The following is a 14458-nucleotide window of genomic DNA, read 5'->3' on the forward strand; positions in this document are numbered from 1 at the left end:
AAGCTGACTCAGAAGAAGGCTAAGTTTCAATGGTCTGATGCTTGTGAGAAAAGTTTTCAAGAGTTGAAAGCTAGATTGACTACTGCTCCAGTACTATCCCTACCCGAAGGAACATATGGTTTTGTAATCTATTGTGATGCTTCAAGAGTTGGGTTGGGATGTGTATTGATGCAGAAAGGTAAGGTCATTGCCTATGCCTCCAGGCAGCTTAAGACTCATGAGAGGAACTACCCCACTCATGACCTTGAGTTGGCAGCTGTGGTATTTGCTCTTAAGATTTGGCGTCACTATCTTTATGGTGTACATGTGGATGTGTTCACAGACCATAAGAGCTTACAGTATGTATTCAGCCAGAAGGAGCTGAATTTGAGGCAAAAGAGATGGCTAGAGTTGCTCAAGGATTATGACATGAGCATTCTCTACCACCCAGGTAAAGCAAATGTAGTTGCTGATGCTCTTAGCAGGTTATCTATGGGGAGTACAACTCATGTGGAAGAGGAAAAGAAGGAGTTGGCAAAGGAAGTGCATAGACTTGCGCGTTTGGGAGTTCAACTTATTGACTCTAGTGAGGGTGGTACAATAGTACAAAATGGAGCCGAATCATCTCTAGTTGCAGAGGTGAAAGAAAAGCAAGATCAGGACCCCATTCTTCTTCAACTGAAGGATGAGGTTCACAAGCAGAAGGTAATGGCTTTTACCAAAGGGGGAGATGGAGTGTTGAGATATCAAGAAAGATTATGTGTTCCAAGTGTTGATGGTATTAGGGAGAGAATCATGAAAGAAGCCCATAATTCTAAGTATTCCATCCATCCAGGTTCAACAAAGATGTATCATGACTTGAGAGAAGTATACTGGTGGAGTGGAATGAAGAGAGATATAGCAGAGTTTGTGTCCAAGTGCCCTAATTGCCAACAAGTTAAAGTTGAGCACCAAAGGCCTTGTGGAGTGGCTCAGAATATAGAGATACCGGAATGGAAGTGGGAAATGATCAATATGGACTTTATTACCGGTTTACCACGAACCCGCAAACAACATGACTCTATTTGGGTGATTGTGGATAGGATGACCAAATCGGCCCATTTCTTGCCGGTTAAGACTACAAACACTGCAGAGGATTATGCCAAATTGTATCTTAGAGAGATTGTTAGACTGCATGGAGTTCCTTTGTCTATCATCTCTGATAGGGGAGCTCAATTTACTGCTCAGTTTTGGAAGTCATTTCAGAAGGGCTTGGGTTCAAGAGTGAACCTTAGTACTGTTTTTCATCCGCAAACAGATGGACAGGCAGAGCGTACGATACAGACTTTGGAGGATATGTTAAGAGCCTGTGTCATTGACTTCAAAGGTAATTGGGATGATCATTTACCTCTTATTGAGTTTGCATACAATAATAGTTTCCATTCGAGTATTCAAATGGCTCCTTATGAAGCTCTGTATGGGAGGAGATGTAGATCACCAATTGGTTGGTTTGAAATTGGTGAAGCTGAGTTGATTGGACCAGACTTGGTTCACCAAGCTATGGAGAAGGTGAAAACCATACAAGAGAGGTTGAGGACTGCTCAAAGTCGCCAAAAATCCTACACTGATGTTAGAAGAAGAGATTTGGAGTTCGAAGTGTACGATTGGGTATACTTGAAAGTTTCACCCATGAAGGGTGTGATGAGATTTGGAAAGAAAGGGAAGCTTAGTCCCCGCTACATTGGTCCTTATCAGATTATGAGGAGGGTAGGTAACGTAGCCTATGAATTGGAGTTGCCTCCAGAATTAGCTACTATTCATCCCGTGTTTCACATCTCTATGCTTAAGAAGTGTTTGGGAGATCCTTCACTTGTTGTCCCAGCTGAGAGCATTGGGGTGAAAGAGAGTTTGAGTTATGAAGAGATTCCAGTTCAAATTCTTGATCGTCAGGTTCGCAAATTAAGAACTAAGGAAGTGGCATCTGTCAAAGTCCTATGGCGAAATCAATTTGTTGAAGAGGCTACATGGGAAGCTGAAGAAGATATGAAGGCTAACTATCCTCATCTATTTGTGCCTTCTGATAACGATATTCAAGGTAATTCCTTATTTCTACCTTTGAATCGATGTTTATTCTTGAGTTTGAGTCATTGACCATTTGAGTATCAGAGTTTTTGAGAAATTGATGTATTGATGATATTCATTCTTTATGTCTCCTATTTTCATCTTCATTCGAGGACGAATGATCCCAAGGGGGAGATATTGTAACAACCCCTAAAATATTGTATGTCGGTATTTCAATTCTCGATGAAAATAATACAGCCTCTGTATTTTGGGCATAACTCTTCATAGGTTGGTCCAAATTAGGTGATTCAAATTTCTGGGTAATCACAACATCCTTACCTACAACTTTCATGAAGAACATAACTTCAAATTCGGAGTATACGTAGGTCAAATAAATTAATCTTTGCAAGATATAGTGCTGTGACGGAATTGAGTGTTGATAGAAGAAAATTCATATCTCACTGTAGGTTGCTCCAAATTGGTTGATTCTTGAACGATATGAAACTAGACTTCCATATCTACAATTCTTATGAAGATACCAAATCCTAATAAGGAATTTATCTTATTCAAACGCAGCTTCGAAAACGAGTATTCTGTTAAAAAGAACTCATCTTACTTACCATGGAAACATCTAGATGCATTTGACATCATGCATGACATAAATTGTCCTCCATTTAACATCATCCATGACATCAATATATTCCATTAAATTTTCAGATTTTTCTTTATAATTATTTTATTTATTGTTAGGTCCCTCTTTCCCACCTATAAATACCCACCTTATTTCCTCATTTTATTCATCAAGCTTTCTTAAGCATTTCTTCTCTCTATATACTTCTTCTCAAATATAGTTTTAGTTTTAGTAGTATAAAAATACTACTCCGGTTATTCTTATACTCCGGGTAGTACACAAAACGCTCCGGCGAGAAGAAAAGGCTAGGGATCCAAGAGTATTCCAATTCGGAGTAAACCTTCGGATTTAAGGTATGTAAGGCTTTCATAGCATCGGATTGAGTTCGTCCATGCGCCCAATATTTAAATTCATTATAATTGAGTTATAGTTGAGTTTTATCCAAATCTTGAATTCTAAATGAATTAATTCTTCTTCTATTGAGTTAGATATATTTATGCATTAATATTATTATTATTGTTATCTCTCATATTATTGGAATTATTGTTCATGGCTACTTTCCCATGAATCCTAATTGATTTGATGTTCATGAATATTTTTACACATGTTTTGAGTAAAGATGTTGTCTTTTTATTATTTTCATTGATAAAAAGAGAGTTATATGAATTAATACTATATATGTATTTTATTGAGTTTTGAAAGAGCAAAAGAGTTGAATTTGAATGAATTTGAGAAAATGATATTTTGAGCAAGATGTTTTGATGAGATGAAAATGATGTTTTTGGGAGTATAATGATTTATGAACATGAAATGAGATGAGTTTGATGATTTAAATTAAAGTCCAATGAGACTAGATGATGAGTTTAATATGAGCACATATTTTGGGAGTAGTATTGAGCACCGAGTTGGGTAAGAGTTTAATTTACTCAAACCCCAGAACTACGTAGCCAGCGTAGGATGGAGGCTATGCCTCTTAAGTCCCAAAAAGAGGACTTTGATGAATGGATCCAAGATGGTGATGTCCTTTACCCTGGCAAGGTATTGGATGGATGTGGCAACGACATCGCTTCGTTGTATCATCGCTAGCTCATAAGTGATGGTTGTCGGTTAGAGAAACTCCCAACTGAGTAAGCATTGCTTATTACTATTATTTATATTATTATATTTTAAACTTGCATTACATATTCATGTTGAGATGATGTTGAGTTTTGAGCTGAGTTTTCTCGAGAGGAGTTCTTGATATCTGTCCTTACCTTCCTGCCATTTTACATACTCGTACATTCCACGTACTGACGTCATTCGACCTGCATCGTTTTATGATGCAGATACAGGTGTTAGAGATCCTCAACAGGCGCATCGTTGAAGATCATTTCTTTTCAGTTATTTGGTGAGTCCTTCTTGTATTCGAAGGAACTCCTTATCCTTTTATTATTGTTGAGTGTGATGTTTCTTTTGAGGTAGCCATGGATATGTCATTGGCACCATCTAAGAGTATTAGAGGCTTCATAGACAGAGTCTGATGATGTAATCGGAGTAGTTCTCCTTAGAAACTACTTCTTATAAAAATTATCTATTTTTCCTTTGATTATGACTAGCCCACATTAGTATTCTTAAGTCTTCCGCTGATGAATAAATAAGAAATGAGACCAAGTGGTTCTCTCGGAAGCCAGAAATGGTTTCTGAGTGCCGGCCACGCCTAGGGTACCCTCTCGGGGCGTGACAAACTTGGTATCAGAGCACAGAGTTCAAGAGTCCTAGGGTATCTATGAAGCCGTGTCTAGTAGAGTCTTGTTTATGGGTGTGTCGTGCACCACACTTATAATCAGGAAGCTATAGGACATTAGGAATTATTTCACTTCTTTCATAATCTGAGTTCGTGCGATAGAGTTTAACTCTATAAAATCTTTCTTTCTAATTCGTGCGTTTACATGTTTCAGACATGCCTCCTAAACGTTCAGCTAGTCAGAGGAACGCTGCCAGCACTGAGGTTCCACGGTCAGTGATGCCTCCACGGAGAACTAGGGGCCGACCTGCAAGGTCTACTGAGGTACCCCAAGTACCTACTGTTCAGACCACTCCTACTTCTGAGGAAGATTTTCGAGGAGCGATTGCTATGCTCACTCAGTTGGTGGCTGCTCGCAATAGTAGCCAAAGTTCACCAACTCCTAGCTCTAGTTATCAAGAGCCGTCTGCTGCCACAAGGATCAGAGATTTTCTGAGAATGAATCCGCCGGTCTTCACGGGTTCCAACGTTGATGAAGACCCCCAAAATTTCATTGATGAGATGTGGAAGATACTAAAAGCAATGCATGCTACAGAGATTGAGGGGGTTGAGTTGGTTTCTTATCAACTCAAGGATGTGGCAAATGTCTGGTATAACCAGTGGGAAGAAAGTAGAGGTGAGAATGCAGAGCCTGCTCTTTGGGATGAGTTTGAAAGAGCATTTCTTGATAACTTCTTTCCCCAAGAGCTACGTGAAGCAAAAATTGAGGAGTTTGTGAACCTCAAGCAAGAGAGTATGACTGTGAAAGAGTATAGTTTGAAGTTTATTCAATTGTCCAAATATGCCCCAGAAATGATTCCTCATATGAGGTCTAAGATGAGGAAGTTTGTCTCTGGCCTAGGCAAACATGTAAAGAAAGAATGTAAGGCAATGCTAATGATTTCTGACATGGATTTTTCTAGATTGATGGTGTATGCTCAGCAGATTGAGGATGACAAGAAAAAGGACCGAGAAGAACACCTAAGCAAGAAGGCTAAGTCTGCTGGGCATGAGAATGAGCAGAAGCAAGGGAAGGGTAACAAGTCTTTCTTTCAGAAAAGGTCTTCCAATTATGCACCTTCCCCAACAAATGCTTTTACACCTAATACCAGGTATGATCAGAAATCGCTAAGTCACCAAAACTTTCGATCTCAAGGTTCTCAGTCCCAATTAAGTATGGCTCAAGGTTCTAGAGGAAAACCACCATCTGCTAGATGTGGGAGGCTCCATTTGGGAGAGTGTCGTGTGGGCACCAATGCTTGCTACGGATGTGGAAAGATAGGTCACTTCCAGAATGAGTGTCCTTCAAAAAGGCAGGGAGATGGAAGTAATAGAGCTCAGTTTTCTTTTGCAGCTCCACAGAATAGAGGTAATCATAGAGGTGCAGCTTCAAGTGCAGGTGGGGGAACCAACCGTCTGTATGCTATGGGTAGTCGCCAAGACCAAGAGAATGCACCCGATGTTGTTACTGGTATGCTCCGAGTCCTTTCTTTTGATGTGTATGCATTACTTGATCCGGGTGCTACATTATCTTTTGTGACTCCTTACTTGGCTAGTAAATTTGAGATCCTTCCTGAGTGTCTTCTTGAGCCTTTCAGTGTGTCTACTCCTGTTGGTGATTCTATCTTAGCTGAGAGGGTCTATAGAAATTGTACTGTGTCAATCTATCATAGGGATACCATGACTGACTTAGTTGAGTTGGACATGGTTGATTTTGATGTGATTCTTGGTATGGACTGGCTTTATTCTTGTTATGCTTCGGTTGATTGTAGGACCCGAATTGTCAAGTTTCAATTTCCAAACGAGCCTATCTTAGAGTGGAAGGGGAATTCTGTAGTGCCAAGGGGTAAATTTATTTCCTACCTTAAGGCCAGAAAATTAATCTCTAAGGGATGTATATATCATATAGTTCGAGTCAAAAATATTAATGATCAGACTCCATCTCTTGAGTCAGTTCCCATTGTGAATGAGTTTCCTGAAGTCTTTCCTGAGGATCTACCTGGAATCCCTCCTGATAGAGAGATAAACTTTGGTATTGATGTCCTTCCTGATACACAACCTATCTCCATTCCTCCTTATAGGATGGCTCCTGCTGAGTTGAAAGAGTTGAAAGAACAACTGAAAGACCTCTTAGATAAGGGGTTTATTAGGCCAAGTGTCTCACCTTGGGGCGCTCCTGTCTTATTCGTTCGAAAGAAAGATGGGTCCCTTAGAATGTGCATTGATTACCGATAACTAAACAAGGTCACTATTAAAAACAAGTACCCTCTTCCCAGAATAGATGATTTATTTGACCAACTTCAGGGTGCCACATGCTTCTCTAAGATAGACCTCAGATCAGGCTATCACCAGTTGAAAGTGAGAGAATGTGACATCCCGAAGACGGCTTTTCGAACCCGCTATGGTCATTTTGAGTTTCTTGTTATGTCCTTTGGATTGACAAATGCTCCAGCAGCTTTTATGGACCTCATAAACCGAGTATTCAAGCCATACCTAGATACGTTTGTAATTGTCTTCATCGATGATATTTTGGTCTACTCTAGAAGTAAGAGTGAGCATGCTAATCACCTTAGGATTGTCCTTCAAACTCTTAAGGAGAAGGAGTTGTATGCTAAGTTTTCAAAGTGTGAGTTTTGGCTTGAGTCTGTAGCATTTCTAGGCCATATTATATCTGGGGATGGAATCCAAGTTGTTACTCAAAAGATTGAGGCAGTTAAGAACTGGCCCCGACCCACCTCTCCAACCGACATAAGGAGTTTCTTAGGTTTGGCTGGTTACTACAGGAGGTTTGTTGAGGGATTTTCATCCATATCCTCACCATTGACTAAGCTGACTCAAAAGAAGGCTAAGTTTCAATGGTCTGATGCTTGTGAGAAAAGTTTTCAAGAGTTGAAAGCTAGATTGACTACTGCTCCAGTACTATCCCTACCCGAAGGAACATATGGTTTTGTAATCTATTGTGATGCTTCAAGAGTTGGGTTGGGATGTGTATTGATGCAGAAAGGTAAGGTCATTGCCTATGCCTCCAGGCAGCTTAAGACTCATGAGAGGAACTACCCCACTCATGACCTTGAGTTGGCAGCTGTGGTATTTGCTCTTAAGATTTGGCGTCACTATCTTTATGGTGTACATGTGGATGTGTTCACAGACCATAAGAGCTTACAGTATGTATTCAGCCAGAAGGAGCTGAATTTGAGGCAAAAGAGATGGCTAGAGTTGCTCAAGGATTATGACATGAGCATTCTCTACCACCCAGGTAAAGCAAATGTAGTTGCTGATGCTCTTAGCAGGTTATCTATGGGGAGTACAACTCATGTGGAAGAGGAAAAGAAGGAGTTGGCAAAGGAAGTGCATAGACTTGCGCGTTTGGGAGTTCAACTTATTGACTCTAGTGAGGGTGGTACAATAGTACAAAATGGAGCCGAATCATCTCTAGTTGCAGAGGTGAAAGAAAAGCAAGATCAGGACCCCATTCTTCTTCAACTGAAGGATGAGGTTCACAAGCAGAAGGTAATGGCTTTTACCAAAGGGGGAGATGGAGTGTTGAGATATCAAGAAAGATTATGTGTTCCAAGTGTTGATGGTATTAGGGAGAGAATCATGAAAGAAGCCCATAATTCTAAGTATTCCATCCATCCAGGTTCAACAAAGATGTATCATGACTTGAGAGAAGTATACTGGTGGAGTGGAATGAAGAGAGATATAGCAGAGTTTGTGTCCAAGTGCCCTAATTGCCAACAAGTTAAAGTTGAGCACCAAAGGCCTTGTGGAGTGGCTCAGAATATAGAGATACCGGAATGGAAGTGGGAAATGATCAATATGGACTTTATTACCGGTTTACCACGAACCCGCAAACAACATGACTCTATTTGGGTGATTGTGGATAGGATGACCAAATCGGCCCATTTCTTGCCGGTTAAGACTACAAACACTGCAGAGGATTATGCCAAATTGTATCTTAGAGAGATTGTTAGACTGCATGGAGTTCCTTTGTCTATCATCTCTGATAGGGGAGCTCAATTTACTGCTCAGTTTTGGAAGTCATTTCAGAAGGGCTTGGGTTCAAGAGTGAACCTTAGTACTGCTTTTCATCCGCAAACAGATGGACAGGCAGAGCGTACGATACAGACTTTGGAGGATATGTTAAGAGCCTGTGTCATTGACTTCAAAGGTAATTGGGATGATCATTTACCTCTTATTGAGTTTGCATACAATAATAGTTTCCATTCGAGTATTCAAATGGCTCCTTATGAAGCTCTGTATGGGAGGAGATGTAGATCACCAATTGGTTGGTTTGAAATTGGTGAAGCTGAGTTGATTGGACCAGACTTGGTTCACCAAGCTATGGAGAAGGTGAAAACCATACAAGAGAGGTTGAGGACTGCTCAAAGTCGCCAAAAATCCTACACTGATGTTAGAAGAAGAGATTTGGAGTTCGAAGTGTACGATTGGGTATACTTGAAAGTTTCACCCATGAAGGGTGTGATGAGATTTGGAAAGAAAGGGAAGCTTAGTCCCCGCTACATTGGTCCTTATCAGATTATGAGGAGGGTAGGTAACGTAGCCTATGAATTGGAGTTGCCTCCAGAATTAGCTACTATTCATCCCGTGTTTCACATCTCTATGCTTAAGAAGTGTTTGGGAGATCCTTCACTTGTTGTCCCAGCTGAGAGCATTGGGGTGAAAGAGAGTTTGAGTTATGAAGAGATTCCAGTTCAAATTCTTGATCGTCAGGTTCGCAAATTAAGAACTAAGGAAGTGGCATCTGTCAAAGTCCTATGGCGAAATCAATTTGTTGAAGAGGCTACATGGGAAGCTGAAGAAGATATGAAGGCTAACTATCCTCATCTATTTGTGCCTTCTGATAACGATATTCAAGGTAATTCCTTATTTCTACCTTTGAATCGATGTTTATTCTTGAGTTTGAGTCATTGACCATTTGAGTATCAGAGTTTTTGAGAAATTGATGTATTGATGATATTCATTCTTTATGTCTCCTATTTTCATCTTCATTCGAGGACGAATGATCCCAAGGGGGAGATATTGTAACAACCCCTAAAATATTGTATGTCGGTATTTCAATTCTTGATGAAAATAATACAGCCTCTGTATTTTGGGCATAACTCTTCATAGGTTGGTCCAAATTAGGTGATTCAAATTTCTGGGTAATCACAACATCCTTACCTACAACTTTCATGAAGAACATAACTTCAAATTCGGAGTATACGTAGGTCAAATAAATTAATCTTTGCAAGATATAGTGCTGTGACGGAATTGAGTGTTGATAGAAGAAAATTCATATCTCACTGTAGGTTGCTCCAAATTGGTTGATTCTTGAACTATATGAAACTAGACTTCCATATCTACAATTCTTATGAAGATACCAAATCCTAATAAGGAATTTATCTTATTCAAACGCAGCTTCGAAAACGAGTATTCTGTTAAAAAGAACTCATCTTACCTACCATGGAAACATCTAGATGCATTTGACATCATGCATGACATAAATTGTCCTCCATTTAACATCATCCATGACATCAATATATTCCATTAAATTTTCAGATTTTTCTTTATAATTATTTTATTTATTGTTAGGTCCCTCTTTCCCACCTATAAATACCCACCTTATTTCCTCATTTTATTCATCAAGCTTTCTTAAGCATTTCTTCTCTCTATATACTTCTTCTCAAATATAGTTTTAGTTTTAGTAGTATAAAAATACTAATCCGGTTATTCTTATACTCCGGGTAGTACACAAAACGCTCCGGCGAGAAGAAAAGGCTAGGGATCCAAGAGTATTCCAATTCGGAGTAAACCTTCGGATTTAAGGTATGTAAGGCTTTCATAGCATCGGATTGAGTTCGTCCATGCGCCCAATATTTAAATTCATTATAATTGAGTTATAGTTGAGTTTTATCCAAATCTTGAATTCTAAATGAATTAATTCTTCTTCTATTGAGTTAGATATATTTATGCATTAATATTATTATTATTGTTATCTCTCATATTATTGGAATTATTGTTCATGGCTACTTTCCCATGAATCCTAATTGATTTGATGTTCATGAATATTTTTACACATGTTTTGAGTAAAGATGTTGTCTTTTTATTATTTTCATTGATAAAAAGAGAGTTATATGAATTAATACTATATATGTATTTTATTGAGTTTTGAAAGAGCAAAAGAGTTGAATTTGAATGAATTTGAGAAAATGATATTTTGAGCAAGATGTTTTGATGAGATGAAAATGATGTTTTTGGGAGTATAATGATTTATGAACATGAAATGAGATGAGTTTGATGATTTAAATTAAAGTCCAATGAGACTAGATGATGAGTTTAATATGAGCACATATTTTGGGAGTAGTATTGAGCACCGAGTTGGGTAAGAGTTTAATTTACTCAAACCCCAGAACTACGTAGCCAGCGTAGGATGGAGGCTATGCCTCTTAAGTCCCCAAAAGAGGACTTTGATGAATGGATCCAAGATGGTGATGTCCTTTACCCTGGCAAGGTATTGGATGGATGTGGCAACGACATCGCTTCGTTGTATCATCGCTAGCTCATAAGTGATGGTTGTCGGTTAAAGAAACTCCCAACTGAGTAAGCATTGCTTATTACTATTATTTATATTATTATATTTTAAACTTGCATTACATATTCATGTTGAGATGATGTTGAGTTTTGAGCTGAGTTTTCTCGAGAGGAGTTCTTGATATCTGTCCTTACCTTCCTGCCATTTTACATACTCGTACATTCCACGTACTGACGTCATTCGACCTGCATCGTTTTATGATGCAGATACAGGTGTTAGAGATCCTCAACAGGCGCATCGTTGAAGATCATTTCTTTTCAACTATTTGGTGAGTCCTTCTTGTATTCGAAGGAACTCCTTATCCTTTTATTATTGTTGAGTGTGATGTTTCTTTTGAGGTAGCCATGGATATGTCATTGGCACCATCTAAGAGTATTAGAGGCTTCATAGACAGAGTCTGATGATGTAATCGGAGTAGTTCTCCTTAGAAACTACTTCTTATAAAAATTATCTATTTTTCCTTTGATTATGACAAGCCCACATTAGTATTCTTAAGTCTTCCGCTGATGAATAAATAAGAAATGAGACCAAGTGGTTCTCTCGGAAGCCAGAAATGGTTTCTGAGTGCCGGCCACGCCTAGGGTACCCTCTCGGGGCGTGACAAACTTGGTATCAGAGCACAGAGTTCAAGAGTCCTAGGGTATCTATGAAGCCGTGTCTAGTAGAGTCTTGTTTATGGGTGTGTCGTGCACCACACTTATAATCAGGAAGCTATAGGACATTAGGAATTATTTCACTTCTTTCATAATCTGAATTCGTGCGATAGAGTTTAACTCTATAAAATCTTTCTTTCTAATTCGTGCGTTTACACGTTTCAGACATGCCTCCTAAACGTTCAGCTAGTTAGAGGAACGCTGCCAGCACTGAGGTTCCACAGTCAGTGATGCCTCCACGGAGAACTAGGGGCCGACCTGCAAGGTCTACTGAGGTACCCCAAGTACCTACTGTTCAGACCACTCCTACTTCTGAGGAAGATTTTCGAGGAGCAATTGCTATGCTCACTCAGTTGGTGGCTGCTCGCAATAGTAGCCAAAGTTCACCAACTCCTAGCTCTAGTTATCAAGAGCCGTCTGCTGCCACAAGGATCAGAGATTTTCTGAGAATGAATCCGCCGGTCTTCACGGGTTCCAACGTTGATGAAGACCTCCAAAATTTCATTGATGAGATGTGGAAGATACTAAAAGCAATGCATGCTACAGAGATTGAGGGGGTTGAGTTGGTTTCTTATCAACTCAAGGATGTGGCAAATGTCTGGTATAACCAGTGGGAAGAAAGTAGAGGTGAGAATGCAGAGCCTGCTCTTTGGGATGAGTTTGAAAGAGCATTTCTTGATAACTTCTTTCCCCAAGAGCTACGTGAAGCAAAAATTGAGGAGTTTGTGAACCTCAAGCAAGAGAGTATGACTGTGAAAGAGTATAGTTTGAAGTTTATTCAATTGTCCAAATATGCCCCAGAAATGATTCCTCATATGAGGTCTAAGATGAGGAAGTTTGTCTCTGGCCTAGGCAAACATGTAAAGAAAGAATGTAAGGCAATGCTAATGATTTCTGACATGGATTTTTCTAGATTGATGGTGTATGCTCAGCAGGTTGAGGATGACAAGAAAAAGGACCTTGAAGAACACCTAAGCAAGAAGGCTAAGTCTGCTGGGCATGAGAATGAGCAGAAGCAAGGGAAGGGTAACAAGTCTTTCTTTCAGAAAAGGTCTTCCAATTATGCACCTTCCCCAACAAATGCTTTTACACCTAATACCAGGTATGATCAGAGATCGCTAAGTCACCAAAACTTTCGATCTCAAGGTTCTCAGTCCCAATTAAGTATGGCTCAAGGTTCTAGAGGAAAACCACCATGTGCTAGATGTGGGAGGCTCCATTTGGGAGAGTGTCGTGTGGGCACCAATGCTTGCTACGGATGTGGAAAGATAGGTCACTTCCAGAATGAGTGTCCTTCAAAAAGGCAGGGAGATGGAAGTAATAGAGCTCAGTTTTCTTCTGCAGCTCCACAGAATAGAGGTAATCATAGAGGTGCAGCTTCAAGTGCAGGTGGGGGAACCAACCGTCTGTATGCTATGGGTAGTCGCCAAGACCAAGAGAATGCACCCGATGTTGTTACTGGTATGCTACGAGTCCTTTCTTTTGATGTGTATGCATTACTTGATCCGGGTGCTACATTATCTTTTGTGACTCCTTACTTGGCTAGTAAATTTGAGATCCTTCCTGAGTGTCTTCTTGAGCCTTTCAGTGTGTCTACTCCTGTTGGTGATTCTATCTTAGCTGAGAGGGTCTATAGAAATTGTACTGTGTCAATCTATCATAGGGATACCATGGCTGACTTAGTTGAGTTGGACATGGTTGATTTTGATGTGATTCTTGGTATGGACTGGCTTTATTCTTGTTATGCTTCGGTTGATTGTAGGACCCGAATTGTCAAGTTTCAATTTCCAAACGAGCCTATCTTAGAGTGGAAGGGGAATTCTGTAGTGCCAAGGGGTAAATTTATTTCCTACCTTAAGGCCAGAAAATTAATCTCTAAGGGATGTATATATCATATAGTTCGAGTCAAAAATATTAATGATCAGACTCCATCTCTTGAGTCAGTTCCCATTGTGAATGAGTTTCCTGAAGTCTTTCCTGAGGATCTACCTGGAATCCCTCCTGATAGAGAGATAAACTTTGGTATTGATGTCCTTCCTGATACACAACCTATCTCCATTCCTCCTTATAGGATGGCTCCTGCTGAGTTGAAAGAGTTGAAAGAACAACTGAAAGACCTCTTAGATAAGGGGTTTATTAGGCCAAGTGTCTCACCTTGGGGCGCTCCTGTCTTATTCGTTCGAAAGAAAGATGGGTCCCTTAGAATGTGCATTGATTACCGACAACTAAACAAGGTCACTATTAAAAACAAGTACCCTCTTCCCAGAATAGATGATTTATTTGACCAACTTCAGGGTGCCACATGCTTCTCTAAGATAGACCTCAGATCAGGCTATCACCAGTTGAAAGTGAGAGAATGTGACATCCCGAAGACGGCTTTTCGAACCCGCTATGGTCATTTTGAGTTTCTTGTTATGTCCTTTGGATTGACAAATGCTCCAGCAGCTTTTATGGACCTCATGAACCGAGTATTCAAGCCATACCTAGATACGTTTGTAATTGTCTTCATCGATGATATTTTGGTCTACTCTAGAAGTAAGAGTGAGCATGCTAATCACCTTAGGATTGTCCTTCAAATTCTTAAGGAGAAGGAGTTGTATGCTAAGTTTTCAAAGTGTGAGTTTTGGCTTGAGTCTGTAGCATTTCTAGGCCATATTATATCTGGGGATGGAATCCAAGTTGATACTCAAAAGATTGAGGCAGTTAAGAACTGGCCCCGACCCACCTCTCCAACCGACATAAGGAGTTTCTTAGGTTTGGCTGGTTACTACAGGAGGTTTGTTGAGGGATTTTCATCC

This window comes from Solanum dulcamara, chromosome 1, assembly GCF_947179165.1.
Source record: "Solanum dulcamara chromosome 1, daSolDulc1.2, whole genome shotgun sequence".
In the NCBI taxonomy this organism is placed as follows: domain Eukaryota; kingdom Viridiplantae; phylum Streptophyta; class Magnoliopsida; order Solanales; family Solanaceae; genus Solanum; species Solanum dulcamara.